Here is an 18,022-nt window from a genome sequence, read left to right as displayed (position 1 = left end):
AGGGAGTGTATTGGTGTAACTGCCTGTGGGGAGCATTGCATTTAGCCAGGGCAGGGATTGGTGGCTCAAACAATGGCACCAGGACTCATCTTCTCCTCCTGGCTCTTCTCTCCTCCATGTTGATGTAATTGTCAAGCTTCACACGGCAGCAAGATGCAACAGGGAAGGGCTCTGCTTTTCAGCTCAAGTCCTGTTAAAAGCATGTCTTCCTTCCCAAAACCAGCCAATAGGGCTTCCCTGGTGGCGCAGTGGTTGGGAGTCCGCCTGCCGATGCAGGGGACACGGGTGCGTGCCCCGGTCCGGGAAGATCCCACATGCCGCGGAGCGGCTGGGCCCGTGAGCCATGGCCGCTGAGCCTGCGCGGCCGGAGCCTGTGCTCCACAACGGGAGGGGCCGCAGCAGTGAGAGGCCCGCGTACCGCAAAAAACAAAACAAAACAAAACAAAAAAAACAACTAGCCAATAACTAAATAAATAAAACAAAATAAAATAGGTTGCTTTGCTTCCTCATCTCATGGGGTCAAAGGCCACCCCTGGCCTTCTGGGGCCATGCCAATAAGATGCTTTGACTGCCTTAATATAAGCACATGTTTACTTCCAGAAAAGAATGAGGTTATTCTCTGTAATATAATTAGATTTTATAATTACTGAGTGATTTTTTAAAAATCTACTAAAATTAGTGAATGTAAAAAAAAAAAAAAGCCTGAATCTAGAATAACAGAACAAACATGAGAGAAACCACATTTGGAAACTAATTATGCTGTGGCCAGAATAACAAATAAGTCATTCTTATTAAGCTGGGCCTCATTATTAGTCAATCTTGATACTTTTCCTTCTAACTCCAGATGCCCCTTCAGAAAAATCTCAGTACATCTCTGGGCAGTGAACCATGCTTTTGGATTTGTTATATGAACTGAAGTGTCATTGTCATTCTTTATGGAAAGGATTGGAACTTGAGGGTTCAGTGGTTCTGAGTTCAAATACCAGCTCCACCTGTCACCTGCTATCCAGGTGAGTGTATACAGTACAACTCCTGTAAGTCTCAACTTTGTCCTTTGGAAAATAGGGAAAATAAATCTTTCAAGATTACATGAATATATATAAATAGCCACGTTTATAACCCATGCAGTGCTAAATTACAAGCAATTTTCCCTTCCCTCTCCCTAAGAGGTCCTATCTGCACTGAGTGGGAACTCTCTTTTGGAAACTGTAGCCAAACAAGCCCCAGCCTATGATCGAGTGGATATAACTCTCCCTCTGCAATCCAAGTTTGAGGGCTTCAGCTCTTGCAAATCTATTCATTCTGTGCAGTCTTGGGACAAACGATATACTTGGAAGAGCCAATGTGGTTTGGGATCCAATCCATGATTGGAAAGATGCTGGCCAATTCAGTGCAAATAGTCATAAGATTTCAGTGGAAAACACCACCAGTGTTTCCAGTGGAAAACAATGGCACTAATGATGCTGGTTTTCTGAATGCTTTAGAGGAGATGGCAGCCTCCTGCTGTCTGTTTTAGGGACCAGCTTTGCCCCTGGGACACTTAGAAAAAATCAATACCTCCTTGATGAGTTTCTCCTTTAGAGCCAGTTTGTAACTTTCACCTCTGAAGACACACAATCAATCAAACACGAGCAATTGCTGAAGTCTGAACTGGGCACCGGCTTCTTAGACATCAAAAGTTTGGAGGAATAATTTCAATTCCAGGATGTACTTTCCGTAGCTTGTTCACCTGGAAGGTGCCCCGTTGCCTTTGAGTTGAAATGTTACCTGCCCTGGAATTTGGTAACAATGTTCAATGTTTAATAGAAGTGTGAAATAACATTTCTTTGGCTCATCCAACTTTTATTTGGCAGGTATTTTTGAGTATCAACAATTTTATCAGGCCCTCCATTATGTGTCAGGGGATGAGCAAGACACTTGATTCCTGCCCCCTTGGTGAAATCTACTATCAAGTAAAAAGCCAGATATGAAACAATGAATTTCAAAATTAATCATTTAATTACATTTGAGATAAGACATCAACTAGAAGTGCATGATGCTTTTTTCTTTATTTTTGGCTGCGCTGGGTCTTCGTGGCTGCATGCGGGCTTTCTCTAGTTGCGGCGAGCGGGGGCTTCTCTTTGTTGAGGTGCGTGGGCTTCTCATTGCAGTGACTTCTTTTCTTGGGGAGCACGGGCTCTAGACGCGCTGGCTTCAATAGTTGCAGCACGCGGGCTCAGTAGTTGTGGTGCACGGGCTTAGTTGCTCCGCGGCATGTGGGATCTTCCTGGACCAAGGCTCGAACCCGTGTCCCCTGCATTAGCAGGCGGATTCTTAACCACTGCGCCACCAGGGAAGTCCCTCAGTTGGTTTCTGAATAAAGTTTGGACATTGTTAGCATGAAAGAAGCAAGCAGTCTGACTCTTCTCATAAAGATGAGAAACATAAGTTGCCATACCTCACCACTACCAGCACCAAGTAATTCCTCAAGAAATACAAGCTTCATTAGGAAAGATAACAATTCCCGTCTTGATTTCCTCCCATACTGAAGCCTTCAGTATCCATGGTTGCTTTTATAGTTCAGAAACAATCGTCTTCTTCTAAGTATCAAGCAGAAAAGGAACTGCTGTCGTTACTCCACAGGGCCACAGGGGGCAGTGTTGAAGAGAGGTTCTGTGAGGCTCTGCAAACTAATTCGCTGCTGCTCAGATACCAAGGTTCAGGCCACGGTTGCGTGCCACGGTACCGGTCTTTTTAGTTCATGTGCAGTTTTAGCCATTCTTCTCTAGATCACCATTGTTGTTGAAACTCGGCCTCTGTTCACGGGTGCCAAATAGAAACGCAGAGACAGAGTTTTGGGTGAAGCAGAAAAGAGTAGCTTCTATGGTTTTGCCAGGCAAAGGGAGGCCACAGCAGGCTAATGCCCTCAAAACGCCCCTGGAGTGGGTAGTGAGGAGTTTTATAGCAATGGTTCAAAGAGGAGGGCGTGGTCAGCTTGTGAACAGTCTTCTGATTGGTTGGTGGTGAGGTAATCGGGAGTCGGCATCATCAACCTTCTGGTTCCAACCCGTGTGACGTCTACATGCTTGTGATCAGCATACAGGTAACTTCTCCCACCTGGTGGGGCTTTCAAGTATCTGCAGAACAGCTCGAAGGACATGGCTCAGAATATTACCTATAGCCCTTGAGCAGGAACTAAAGGTCCTTGACTTTGTTTAATGGCTAAAGTATTCTTTTGTCTTGCTTGACAATTTTCCTTTCTGCATGTCCTCACTTCTCTGATTAAATTTCTTCTTTGACTAAAGTTTTTCTACAGACAAAAGGCAGGTGGAGGACATGAAGGCGGGGGGTCTATTCTGGGAAAGCCTCATAGGGTCCTGCTAGGTTATACTATCTCTGATGAATACTCCCAGAATCAGCTGTGTGTTTTGTTTTCTTTTGTTTTCAGTACGCGGACCTCTCACTGCTGTGGCCTCTCCCGTTGCAGAGCACAGGCTCCGGACGCGCTGGGTCAGCGGCCATGGCCCACGGGCCCAGCAGCTCCGCGGCATATGGGATCCTCCCGGACCGGGGCACGAACCCGTGTCCCCTGCATTGGCAGGCGGACTCTCAACCACTGCGCCACCAGGGAAGCCCAGCTGTGTGTTATTTTGAAAACAACTCTCTGAATGGATCTGTATGACATTTAGCTGAGCCGGGTCACTGGCTGAGACTTGCATTTTCCGTGAATTGATTTTATTTTGGGTAAATGTACCCCTCAGAGTAGAGGAATTAGGGTATTCACTTCTACCTGACCAGGAGGTCCTGGATTCCTTATGAAAACGGAGCCCTTTACTTTCCAGAATTAATTTTGTAAACCAAGAGAGTGATGCCATTTTTGCTCGGCCATTAGAATAGAAGCTTTATGAGGGAATACACTCTGTCCTTTCATAACCCCATTTACTGATTCGAGTAGAAGCCCAACCTTTCGATGAAATAAATGGATGATGAATGAAGCGACTTAGACATTTGTTATATGAGGATTTTAAGCAAGTAGATATTTACATAACTAAGAGGGATGGTTGAGCGACCCTTGCTGAGTCTTCATTCCCATGGCTGGGTGAAGTAGGGCCAGTATCATTTTAAATACGCTGTCAGGAGAACCCCTATAATCTCAGTCTTACGAGACATCCTGCTTTGTACTATAACAGTCTCCTAAAGCTGCCATGGGCCCCTACTAAAAAAAGAAAGAAATTTTCTCATTTTAAAATACAAAACACAAAACATAAAAACATCTCAGCCTGAAGCTTGTCATGTGGACTAGCTTACTATCTGCCCAGTAACAATGCTTAAGTCTACGCCTTACATATGTATGTGTAAAACATTCTTGACAACACTCCAGATTCCCTGGCCCTTCTGTTTACAACCTTGAATAAAAATTATGATCTAATTTCTCTGCCTGGATCTAAGTGGCCAAACTCCACTGGGTAAAGTCACGCAATGGGCACATCTTCATCATTTGAAATCAACGTCCTCCACGAGGTACAAAGAGCCCGCCACATCTTCTTCTCCCTCTCATGCTGAAAATACATTTCCACGTCCCCCTCTATTCCCTTCTATCCTCACGTACCATCTTACATTCAGCAGAGGAATGTGTCTCTTATTTCACAGAGGTAATTAAGCACTTCAAAATGTTCTCCCAGGGCTTCCCTGGTGGCGCAGCGGTTGGGGGTCCGCCTGCCGATGCAGGGGGCTCGGGTGCGTGCCCCGGTCCGGGAAGATCCCACATGCCGCGGAGCGGCTGCGCCCGTGAGCCATGGCCGCTGAGCCTGCGGGTCCGGAGCCTGTGCTCCGCAACGGGAGAGGCCACAACAGTGAGAGGCCTGCGTACCGCAAAAACACACACACACACACACACACACACACACACAAACCCAAAATGTTCTCCCAGGGCTTCCCTGGTGGCGCAGTGGTTGAGAGTCCGCCTGCCGATGCAGGGGACACGGGTTCGTGCCCCGGTCCGGGAAGATCCCACATGCCGCGGAGCGGCTGGGCCCGTGAGCCATGGCCGCTGAGCCTGCGCGTCCGGAGCCCGTGCTCTGCAACGGGAGAGGCCACAACAGTGAGACGCCCGCGTACCGCAAAAAAAAAAAAAAAAAAAAAAGAAGGGACTGTCTTCCTTTCTAGAGTCAGTTCCTTCGCCTGTTGGCTGGTGCCCATTCCAGACGTCCTCTCTAGGGCCTTACATGGTCATTCTTTCTCATAATCAACCCCTCAGCTCGATTCTTCCCATGTCCTTACTAACGTGTGTAGTTTTCTCTGTTCAAATCAACCACAAGCAAAGCAGACTTTCTTCGACTCCGTATCCGCCTCCATCACTTTCTCCCACCTGCTCTTCAGCATAACACTTCTTGGCGTGATGAAACAATCTGTCTACATATTTCTGACTCAGCAAATGGTTTTTGAGCTCTTGCCACCTGACTCCCCTATTCCTTCATCGCTCACTCAAAATATCTCTTCATCGTACTCCATACCTGTCGTCTTCCTAACTCTAGTAGGTGTTTTTCAAAGCATTTGTTCCAATCTACCGGCTCCTTCTTGAAGCCCTCTCTTCCACTGATTTTCTTGATTCCACACTTCCCTGAGTTTTCTGCCTCCTTTTGGTTTATAACAGGTAAGTCTCCGTTGGAGGCTTTTGACTCCTGTACTCAGCAATTAGATGTCAGAATTTTTCAGTGTTGGTTCCAACATGATCATGAAAGCCAGGAGTCAGAATTCAGAGGCTCTTTGACTCCAAAGACTGGACTGATTAATCTAGAGCTTAATTATTAATTAATTAGGAATTAATACTTGCTAGTTATTTGCCTAAATGTTTCTCAAAAGAAAGAATATAACACAACATTGTAAATCAGCTATATTTCAGGGACTTCCCTGGTGGTCCAGTGGTTAAGTCTCTGCCTTTCCAATGCAGAAGGCGTGGGTTCGATCCCCGGTTGGGGAACTAAGCTCCCATATGCCACGTAGTGTGGCCAAAAATAAAATAAAATTAAATTAAATCAACTATACGTTAATAAAAAGAAAGAAGGAATATAATGTCCATAATGAAGCGGCTGTGTCCCTGTGTTCTGTTGGCCACAGGTCTTTTCCTACGTCACTCCCAACAGAAAAGTTTCTCTCTCCAATGAACATTCACGATGGTGCCACTTCCCCCGTGAGTGCTGGGTGGGCTGGGGCCCTGTGAGAGAAAACCAAGGCTGGAGAAGGAAAAGTGAGGGGCACTGTGTCTTCCTTCTTTGGCACTTCCAGAGTAGCCTTGGGGAAACCAGATTAAATTAAGAAGCAGTATACACTTTCCCCTACATTTAGACAAGCTACCTAGGTAGAGGACATAGGGATTTATGCCGAAGTCCTGGCCAGGGATACAGATGTTGCGTAGAAACATTAGGCCAAGTGACTTGAGAATATAAGTGAGACTTGGCAGGGCATGGATCCAACAGGGAGCAGAACCCTGCATACATTTCTGGAGGTGAGAAGAGGCATACAATAACTGAACCTTTTTGTTATGGGCTGAATTGTGTTCCCCAGGCCTTGATATCCCTTCTCTGTGTTCTGTAGCATCCTGTCCTTGTCTCTATTTGCTGTCACAATTTTTTAGGAACTAATTTGGAAAACATTCAGGAAATGCTTACCACCTTTTCTTCACCTGAATTGCTTGTGTATGTCCCAGCCACAATCCTGGACTGTAGCGAACCCTTGAAAATTGGGGCAGTGGCAGTAATCACAGTGAAAAACTTGAACTTCCTTTTTTTTTTTTTTTTTTTGGCTAGATGGATTCCCTCACAATTACCAGAACCTCATTAACAGCTACGGTATCATAAGTAAAGAGTTAAAATTATTGACATAGAAAGGTATTGTAACAGAATGCTAGCCTGTGTCATTACTTCTGTACAAAAGCTTCCACAAGTTATACCCATAGAAGTCTCTGCAAACTCTTACAGGCTGATGATCACAGACACAATATATCTTCCACCTGTTACTTTTTCTCCCCCTCCCACCTTCTCTCTCTCCCTCCCTCACTCTTATTTATTTATTTTGGCTTTGCCGTGAGGCACTTTTCCTGTCTTCATTACACTATATTAAAATGAGGGCTATAATGAATGCAACGCAGATACAAAGATTTTTTCAGGCAAGTCATTACACACGCAAGCTGTGATATTGTTTACGCTGATGGGATTCTCCTCTCATTAATAATCTTATAGGAAGGATCCTGGTTAACGAGGAATGGGGCTGAAAAGGAGGCAATGAATGGAATAAAGAAATAAACAAACATGCACGGTGTACATAACATCTTAAAAGCCACCTGGGTTGCACAGCTAGAGGGTCAGCAGAAATTTTGGCTGCAGTAACTGGATCTGGTCATACACTGGAGTCACACGAAATCTCCAATTTTCCAGTCCTTTTCTGAATCTAGATGCTGATGAGGGACCCAGGCAAAAGCTGACAGCCCTGTGTCCTCTGGTGCATTTCCACAGCGCTGAGCCCTGTAAACATGCTGGGACCACCTGGGCTTTAGTCTGCATCTTGTGGTTTAAAAAGACAGAAAGCTTCCCCCAACTGCAACCTCTCTCTGGGCTCAGACCTCCCAGTGTGTGCCAAATTGTTTTATAATTTCTTATTAAGTAGCAGTGAAATAAAAACACACAATTAGGACCAATTTTAATTATATGCTGCTCTCCCAAAGAGGACTTAAATTACAGTTAAAAATTAGACAGTCACATAAAACCCAGGGAAATAACAAGGAACAAAGAGAAATCTCCAAGGATCCTGGCACGGAGAGCAGGTTTCAGATAATTAGAAATAAACTCGGGAGATCTGACTGCTTGGCTTTACTTCTAAGAAGGTGATGTTCAATTTAAAACGTAAGTCTGATTTTTTTTAAAGAATCAATAAATCCGGGCTTCCCTGGTGGCGCAGTGGTTGGGAGTCCACCTGCCGATGCAGGGGACGTGGGTTCGTGCCCCGGTCCGGGAAGATCCCACATGCCGCGGAGCGGCTGGGCCCGTGAGCCATGGCCGCTGAGCCTGCGCGTCCGGAGCCTGTGCTCCGCAACGGGAGAGGCCACAACAGTGAGACGCCCGCGTGCCGCAAAAAAAAAAAAAAAAAAAAGAATCAATAAATCCTTGTAGTGATGGGAAGATATTAAAATAATTCATTATATTTAAATATCAAAATGGAAATTATAGCTTCATGCTAGCAAAAGTAGCATATGATAGCAACATTTACATTCAGGTATGAATCTTTCAAACCTGCTATCAAAAAGTCTCACGATCCATAACAGAACTTTATTAAATTTAACTTTATGAAATAGGCAATATTATAGTATTGTAAAAAAAAAAGAAGGTCGACAAAGGAACCCAACATTTGCGTATAGATAGAAAAGAATTCAGCTTCAGATGACTCGTGGAAAATAATGATTTTCAATATTTCCAGCTAATTTTCAGTAAATTATCATTTAGGAATGTCACTGTCATGTTATTTAAATATGTAGATTGGTTCTCTCTTAGCTTATCATGTAAAAAATAAAAATGAGATTGCTTTCTCCAAGAAACTGCAACACGATGTGTTTGAACCCCAGGAGAACATCTCTGGGTTTGCCAGGTTTTAACCAAATCCAGACAAAATCTATAAAGTATGTATTTTCCCTTCACTTCATTTCACTACTTTTGACTCAAATTCATAGATTTTTAAAAAAGATTTCACTGTATATTTTATTAGTACATAAGCACAATTAATAACAAGTATAACAGGTACTACGTGTCAAATGCCAAGAAATCCTGCTTATGGAGCTATCACTGTCCTTCATCCAAAGTCACGGGGTCGCTGAGTAGTGGGGGACAGAATCTGAACCCGGCTGGAGGTGGTTTCAGAGGCCTAGCTCTTTCTATTTGTTTGTTCATTTATTTTTTATTAAAGTACAGTTGAATTACAATGTTGTGTTAATGACTGCTATACAGGAAAGTGACTCAGTTATACATACATATATATATATTCTTTTCCATATTCTTTTCCATGATGGTTTATCACAGGATATTGAGTATAGTTCCCTGTGCTCTACAGTAGGACCTTGTTGCTTATCCATTCTATTTATAATAGTTGGCGTCTGCTAAACTCAAACTCCCACTCCTACCCTCTGAGTTAGTTTCTGCTGTACAACAAAGTGACTCTGTTATACATACACCTATATCCGCTCTTTTAGGTTCTTTTCCCATATAGTCATTACAGAGTATTGAGTAGAGTTCCCCGTACTATACAGTAGGTCCTTATTAGTTATCAATTTTATATATAGCAGTGTGCAAATGTTAATCCCAATCTCCCAATTTACCCCTCTCTTCCCTCACCCCCTAGTAACCACGAGTTTGTTTTCTACATCTGTAACTCTGTTTGTTTTGTAGATAAGTTCATTTGTACCCTTTTTTAGATTCCACATATAAGCAATATCATATGATATTGAGACAAAAGTTTTTGACAATGGGAATTCATATTTTCTAATCATAGGACATATTTAACTACAAAAGGGGGCATCCCTGGTATCATTTATGGCACAGACATTTAAGGAGCCCCTGGTACCGGGGTTAGGCTTGTGACCTTTGAACCTGCTGAAAATGACATGTGCCTGAAGACACACTGTTGGCTTCTTGCTTTGTTCTGTTACAAATTTTCCTGTTCTTGACATTCTACTGAGATTCTATTCAATGATGGGAAAAAAGCACACAGACCGCCTGGTACTTCTTCCTCAAGAGAAAAGGTGTTAAAGGCAACATCTGGGAGTTTCTCCAAGTATCGTACGAGGGGCTGCGGAGGCCTCTGGGTGTGGCAGTCTAGACTTTCCACGGGAGCCTTCTCGGGATCTTCAGAGCATGCCTCCCGGAGGTGGTGGGAAGTTTTCCACTTGGAGTCGTGTTGAATGTTTGTGTCTGATTCTGGGCAGGCGGCTGGCTGGGACCGCTGTGCGGACAAGGAAGGGCTCCTGCAGGAACACGACTCAGGTGGCTCTGAGGACCCCATTCCCTGTCTGTCAGAGGCTCAAGCCCGTGGCGATCAGGTACAGGAGATGGTCAGCAGACCCGGAAACTGGCATCATCACGGTAAACATTTTGTGCCGTGAGTAAGTAGCACAGACACCACAGCGCGTGTGGAATAAGCCCAGCTCCTTCTCTCTGACTCGAGGAAATGTCAATCTCAGGTACTGTACTCAACCAAGCAAGGCAGGGCAAAGCCATCGAACTAGGCCCCTTGATACAAGGAGAAAAAGATATATTTGAAAACCAACGAAACCACTGAAATGAACTATGGGACGGAGCAGGACTGCCCTGATGTCTCACACCTGCTTCCCAGGTCCCCGGCTGCACGGGCTGTCCTGTGTATTAGAAGTCACGCTAGCAGAGAATGGATTAAATTTGTTTCCTCTGAGCTGATGACTTGTGTTCTGCAACATGCGCCACCTACAAAATCAACTGAATCTAAAAATAAAATGAACCAATACTCTCATTTGAAGCACAAGATGGATGTAAACAACATGACTATCTTTTAGGCCAAAGAAGGCAAAATCCCTCCCCCCGCCTTCCCCTTCTCCTTCCGTTTCCCCTTCTACTTCTCCTTCTTCTTCTTCTCTCTCTCTGCCAATCCACTGGTAAGCCACGAATCATTCATAAAGGTAGCTTCGTTTAATGTCTTAGAAAATGCAGTTTATTTGGCCGTGTTATCTCTAACTTGGGGAAAAGGTTGGACAAATTACAAGTCCCTGGACTCATTTTCTGTAGAACAGGGAAACAAGCTTATTGCCTCCATGATGGATCATCTGTAGATGTCATACATAAGCAAATGAACCCCATATTTATACATAGAGGTTTTGGCGATTTTTGTGCTAGGAAGAGTGGAACACAAAATACATCCATTTTGGAAGATGTGCATTGTATATTTTAATACCTGAAAATATTATTCCACGATCTTCCTAGTTTTGCCTAGAGAGTTTGACTAAATTGTGCTCCAGTACACTGGGAAGGAAATACTAATATTAAATACGTGCAACCTAATCCAGACTGACAGACGCTCTAATCTCAGGATTACTGGCTGGAAGGGTCCAACCCACCACCATCTCTCCCCAGAACTCATTTAGATTTAAATTATCAACATGTATTTATTTAAAAATTCACTGATTTCTTCAAACGCTTGCTTCTCAAGCAATGCTTTTCTTCTCTAAAGGGTTTTCACAGTTGGATTTGGCTTCCTCGGCTCTAGGCAGCGCCGAGGATGGTGTACACTTAATCATAAATGAATGCATTTACAACTGCTTTAACGGGATTACCGGGACTCCATCTCAAATGCCTCACAGTTGTTCTCACATTCTTATAATTACCTGGAAAGGTTTTTTTTAGATGGCTTGCGCTTTTTATGGGCCATAAAAACTCGACATAACCTAAACTTTATCTGCCACATTCCATTTATTTCTGTGGTAAATGCAAAATAGAGTAATTTAAGTTCTTAAGCAACGCGTGAGAAAATGAGAAGACAAAAATGGGAACGGCCTGATTTCTGCCTTTTAAAATTCTAAGGAAGTAAAATTAACATCTCAAGTGCATAATATAACACATGCCATGAGAATCAACGCTACATGAGAAAAACATAAGAACATAGATTATTGAAAACCAAAGTAGGTAAGGAAGAATACGAACAAGGCTGGATCGATCTGGGTCTGATTACACTCGATCGTTCATGAGACCGGGTCTGGAAGGAGAGGAGTCTTGGGGGAGCAGCAGCTCAGTTAGAAAGACTTGGATGGAACTTTGTCTTTTGGACGAAGGTGTCTGGATCCTGGATGCTGGGTGAGAGAGTGGAGTAGCCCCAGCGCGGGAACCTTAGCCTGCCCTTCTCCTGCCTTTTCCCATCAGCCTCCTACGCAGAGGCAGGTACTTTGCAGATTCCTGGCCTTTGTCTACCCTCCAGTACTGCCAAAGAAAGAGAACCCTCCTTATCACACACTGGCTTTCGATACTCAGAAGAACGCCATGAAACAGGCGGTCCCTCGGTTTACATACGATTAACCCCTGCAGGGGTGTACCTATGGGAAACGACCCATAATCACATAGCTGGCAAGACACCTTGTATTTTCATTTTGGGAGGAGTCAAAGGAAAGGAGGGCTTTGCCACAAGGGCCAACTGAAAGGCAATGGGAGGCTCTTCCCCTGACTCTTCCATCAGGCTTCTTGGTGGGGCATGAAGAGGGGGGTCTCATCAAGAGTGAGACCCCCTCCTTTGAATCCCATCTCTGCCTCGGGAGAGTCAAGACTCCCTTGTGCCTTGTCAGTAAAATGGGAACAGTAACATCTCCTAGTCTATACGTGTGCGAGGATTAAATTGAATGCTATGGCATAGGGGAGGGGTCTCCTTCAAGGTGGACTCTGAATACATGGTGTGCAGAGAAAAGTTATCGTAGGGGGCCCGAGACTGTTATCCTTGGAACAGGATAACGGCTTGCGAGGTTGGCTGGCTTCAGAGAGCTAAGCTGACTCTCAGTGTCGAATGGCTCCTAGCCGATAGTTAATAAAAGGGGCTCACTGTGCCTAGGCTGTCTGTGCAAATCGTATGGTTCGTGCTGAACACCTGCTGTCCTTGTCACTGTCTGGAATTTTGGCCAAGCCAGGCAGATGGTGTCCTAAGTCACCAGCCCCCAGTAAAAGCCCTGAGTCTGAGTCTGGGCAGAAACCCAGCATGCATACTGCTGCATTCTTATAGCCGGGAGCAAGTGTGTCTGTGTGGCCCTCATTGGAGGGACAGCACAAGGGGGCTGCATGTGGACACCCCCAGACCCACCACTGTCCCTTACAACCCCCCTGAATATCATATCTACACCACTGAGCTACACCTCTGCTGTGCGAACATCTCTGTGCCGATTCCTGTGAGTCTTTCTAGAGGATCTCTGAACATGGGGCTGGTCTTGGGAACCCCTGAAACACATGGGGACCAGCATTACTTCCTTATTTTATTCTTTTATGAATGTCTCTCAATTTTCTAATGAAAAAAAAAAAAACGCTTTTGTAATTGAGCTGAATTTACTTTTTTTTTTTTGCGGTACGCGGGCCTCTCACTGCTGTGGCCTCTCCCGCTGCGGAGCACAGGCTCCGGATCCGCAGGCTCAGCGGCCATGGCTCACGGGCCCAGCCGCTCCGCGGCATGTGGGATCTTCCCGGACCGGGGCACGAACCCATGTCCCCTGCATCGGCAGGCGGACTCTCAACCACTGCGCCACCAGGGAAGCCCTCTTCCAGTGATCGTTGAGGTGACCTGCTTTATTAGTCCAGCTTCTGCAAAACCTTCTTTGAGACAGAACTATGTCTTCTTGAGTTCAGAGCAAGGAATTGGAGAGAAATTATTTTTATCCTCATACATTGGCCATATCTTTGAAACTCAATATATATGGTGGTGATATTTTTTTACAACTCTGTAAATACATTTGAGTCTGGTGAAACACCAGCCACATTTTTAAAAATTTCTATAGCTTTTTATGATAAGCATTTTTATTGTTAGCATTTTTCATATGATGTATTTCATTTATTTTTGAAAGGGCAAGAGGAGAAGCCAGTGTCACCAGAACTCAGGGCTGGAGCCTTGGAGGAGGGATAATCTTCTTCTAGGGGCTGTAATCTTGAAGTGGTGGGATTACTGTCAGAGTCTTGTCACCAAATCAGAGAAGCAGGAAAGAAATACCCTGATACGTCTCTCCTCCTGCTGTCTGTGGTCTGGTTGGTGCTTCCCATTGGCCAAACCCAATTGGAAGGCAGAAGATAAAGGTCAGTTTTCTAAGGTTCAGAAAGGCTTCTACACTTCATCGTACAGCAGAACCTAACACAACATTGTAAAGCAATTATACTCCAATAAAAAAAAGAAGGATGTCATAGTTGCAGTGTAATAGAGTACATCTGGATTGGTAAATGCTAAACAATCAGGATTAGAAATCTGACATCCAAAAAAAAAAAAAAAGACCAGAAAATAGATCATGTTGAGAATGTTTGGGAAAGGGAGCCTGAGTTTTCCACGGGGTGTTTCCCACTTGTGGGCAGGGAGGCTGGTTCTGAAAAGCTTCGGAGTCACTTCTGTCTGCTGTCTGGTATTTGCTGGCTGAGAATCCCCGCCGTTATTCAACTTCTCTGAGGTCCTGAATACTGGGAATGCTCACCCCAGCCTTGCTCGGTTTTGGGTGTGAAATGCCTTGTATACTAAAAAGGGCTGTGTCTGTTCTAAGAAGATCCCCACCCTCACACGGACCGTTTTCCCCCGGGTTCAAGTCAAACAGACTCAGAAATTAGCAAGTCACTCCCACTGCTGTTTGTACATTGCTCATCTCTTAAATGTGGTTTAATGAGTCGATTTAACTTTAACTGAAAATTCATTAAAATGTATTTGCTCTAAGTAAATATTTAAATGAATATAACACACACTAGGGAAGGAAGAGGCTTGTTTAATCCCGTCTGTCTTCTCTCTGGGAGTAATCTTGGTTTTCCTCTTATGGGCTGATTTTTCTATTAACCACAGCATCTCCTGCCCTGGGGGAGCCACACTGAAATTAACCAGGCCCCACCCAGATAGAGAGCATCTGGGTTTGGGATACAGAACTTTGTTGGAATTGGCTGCCTTCCAAGCGTTTGTGGTCCCTCTGTCGTCACACAACTACATCTGTGTCTGGATGATATGAAATATTAAACCAGGTATGCATTTTCCGCACATTCCTTTGCACTTTTGTTTACAACCAGGCAGCTGGGGCATTTCTGGCTTATTGCCCAAATGACAACGGTTATGGAAGAGATGCAAATAAAAGGCAAACAAGTCTATGGCTATAACTTTTGAGAGTCATCACAGAAATTTTAAACTCAAGACAGAGCCAATGCTCTCCACACAGCACAAAGTCATAGGATGGGGAGAGGGGTGGGCGTTGAGTCAGAAGAATCTTGTTCTCTTGAATTTCAGATTTTAGGTTCTGATCTAAGCAGTAGGGAAAGAAGAAAATGTGATTTGTCAGAATGAGTTTCTCTTGTTCACCTGGAATAAACAATCCACATGCCTGGGGGACGGTGAGAGAGAGTCTGAGAGAAAAGCAAGCAAGATTAAAAGGTGTTCTAAGCTGATGGTGGTTGGGTGATGCATCCCCTAAATAGTTTGGGAGCCTGAAAACAGAAGCAGCCTGTCACCCATCCTGTTTGTTCTCCATTCCCATATGGAGTCCCTCATGCCTCCTTGGTACTGAAGGGTAGTAATGGCTACATGTGGGTCTCTGGCAGAGGGACCTGGTATAACCCTCCAGCCCTCTTGTTTCCCACCCAAAAGAAGGCACTAAATACTCTCTTGTGTGGCTGAGATTTGCCCACACGCATCAGCAAGAGCTGGAAGAGAAGCCTGGGTCTCCTCGCTGGGACTGGGTCCAGCACCATGGGTGAGGGGTGGTTGTCCTTCCCAATTATCAGGCAAGGAATATTGAAAGTAGAGGATTCACACGGACATAGAGAACAGATTCGTGGTTGCCAAGGGGGAAGGGGTTGGGGGAGGGATTGAGTGGGAGGTTGAGGTTAGTGGATGTGAGCTTTTATATAGAGAATGGGTAAACAACAAGGTCCCGCTCTATAGCACAGAGAACTATATTCAGTATCCTACAATACACAATAAAGGAAAAGAATATTAAAAAAAAGAATGTATATAACTGAATCACTTTGCTGTACAGTGATAATTAACACAGCATTGTAAATCAACTATATTTCAGTTTTAAAAAATTACAATATTAAAAAAGTAGAGGATTCAATCCTCTTTGACATCTAATCAAAATGGAAATTCTCTAAGAGTTTACCTGACTACACAGCATGTACTAGGATAACACATCATATATTTTTCTTCTTTTATGAAAATTGCACAAAATAAACTTTATCAGAAAATGCAAAGCCATGCAGCAAATAGCAGACATGTCACATGTATTAGACATCATAAATATCAATGTTAAAAAATGTAGAGGAATGCTTGATTTGTATATCATTATACGAAAATTGTATTTCAAAATCATTGTCATGTAAAGAAGCTCTCAAGGAGTACTCAACAAAATATGTATAAGAACAGTATTACAGAGGTGCGTCAGGCCATTACTTAACGATATTGCATTCATTTCCTGAAATTTTGTGACATTTGTGGCATTGATCAACTTTTTACAATATTTAACCTGTTGTGATTTAGGTTCTCTTCCTAAGTAAATATGCACATCCATTCCTGATTTTTATTTGCAATTTTAATTTTTTTTTCTTAGAGATGGTCCTGAAAATTGTATACTCTCAAGACTTAAATGAGAAAGTCAATGGGATTAAAGTAGATCCCATTTCTTTTTTTAAGATTCTATTTTCTATACATCTTGGTCTTTAGATTCATATTTGCACCCCTCCTTTCCCAGAGTGTGGTCCTCTCCGTAATCAAAGGAGCCTTACAGTTTCACTTACAGAATTTGGAGATCACTTCAAAGGAGACCACACTTTACAAAGTCTGGCTGCTGTATATGAATCTGTTTACTTCTTACCTCCTGGTAATCAGAGCCACAGAGTTGAGATTAGTTAGAGGGATATCCACAATATGTGAGAAATTGGCCTTTTCTGGTGTGTGTTAGGCTGCAGTGATTTGTGGCTTATTTGTTACTCTGTATATGCTTGCCTTTGCTGACTGCTACACTCCCTAAACTCACTTAACCACATAAAGTAAACATAACTAACCTTTGCAGCTACTTAGATTCAAGCAATTACTCAGCTATTATATAGAATAATAAGTTTGCTGTGAAATAATTAGGATGTGCAGAAATAAATGTTATTAATAGAGCAGTGTTACCTATAATAGTGTAATGAACTAATTGCAGAGTTTAGAAGCCTCGTTTGTTTTGAAGTAGTTAAGGTGATGATTTTTAACGTTGTCACTGCCCTGATATAGTCTAGAGATGAAGCAATTTCTACCTCTGGCGTGGGTGTATCCTGGCCAGTGTGCTTCCCTCCATTCTAACTCTATTTTCTAAAATGCCTGTCAGGGCATTTTAAAAAATAAATAGCCTCCATCCTTATGGAGAACAGATTTACATACCTAAAAATTCAGCAAGGCACATACATAAACATCACGAAACTCAACAAAAGTACCTTTCAAGCTTTTGTCAAGCACAGCCACATTTTATAACAGCGCTTAAATCAAGGGTTTGCGTGGCTTATTTTAGCCTTGGGTTTCCAAGCAGTTGACATTAACAGCGGTCGTAGAATCAGTGTCTGTATTTCCGCATTCTAGATTATTTTTCTTTTTAAAGTCAAATATTCAAAGCTGCATCAGTGAACATACAGACTTTCTGCAAAGGCCACTTAATTATCACTCTCATTGATCTGAGAGTCCTCCCTTAGGGCACCAAGACTCTTTCCTTTGTGTGGCTAGTGAGGGTTCCTGAAAGAGCTGTGCCTTGTTCGTCAATTGCTATTCAGAACCAAATCTTTAGTGTCCGGTGATTTTTGCATTTCTGAAGAGCTGCCTGTCATTGTACAAGATTATCTCGCTGTTAAAATGGGATCACCTAAGCATACTAATCTTCCAAAGTGACTTGTACCTGAAAGAAGGCCAATGAGTGACTTTCTTTATGTGTCAATTAGCAAGTACCAGCTTCTCAGCTGGAAAGATGAGAAGGATGGGGGAATCCAATATGGTCCTTATTCAGCCAGAGAACAGCTACTGGGTGACTTTTACATGCCGGGAACTACGGGACAAGGGTCCTTGCAGAAGGCTACTCAGGAAAGAGGAATTTTAAAGCTAAGCTTTTGCATTTATTTAATGTTTCCATTTTTCTCCCTTGGAATTTGAAGGATCAAGGGGAAGCCTGAGGGCAGAGACAGCACGATGATGTGTGTTTCTTGCTTTGATCCAGAGAAAGGTAATTTAAAGAGATGAGAATATCAGGCTTCCTCGCTGTGGGAAGCCTTATCATCTCGAGGTCAGAGGTGATTGCTTTCCTTGCCTA

Source organism: Phocoena sinus, chromosome 14 (assembly GCF_008692025.1).
Source record: "Phocoena sinus isolate mPhoSin1 chromosome 14, mPhoSin1.pri, whole genome shotgun sequence".
In the NCBI taxonomy this organism is placed as follows: domain Eukaryota; kingdom Metazoa; phylum Chordata; class Mammalia; order Artiodactyla; family Phocoenidae; genus Phocoena; species Phocoena sinus.
The sequence above is the reverse complement of the archived record's forward strand: the minus strand, read 5'-3'. Positions refer to the sequence as shown.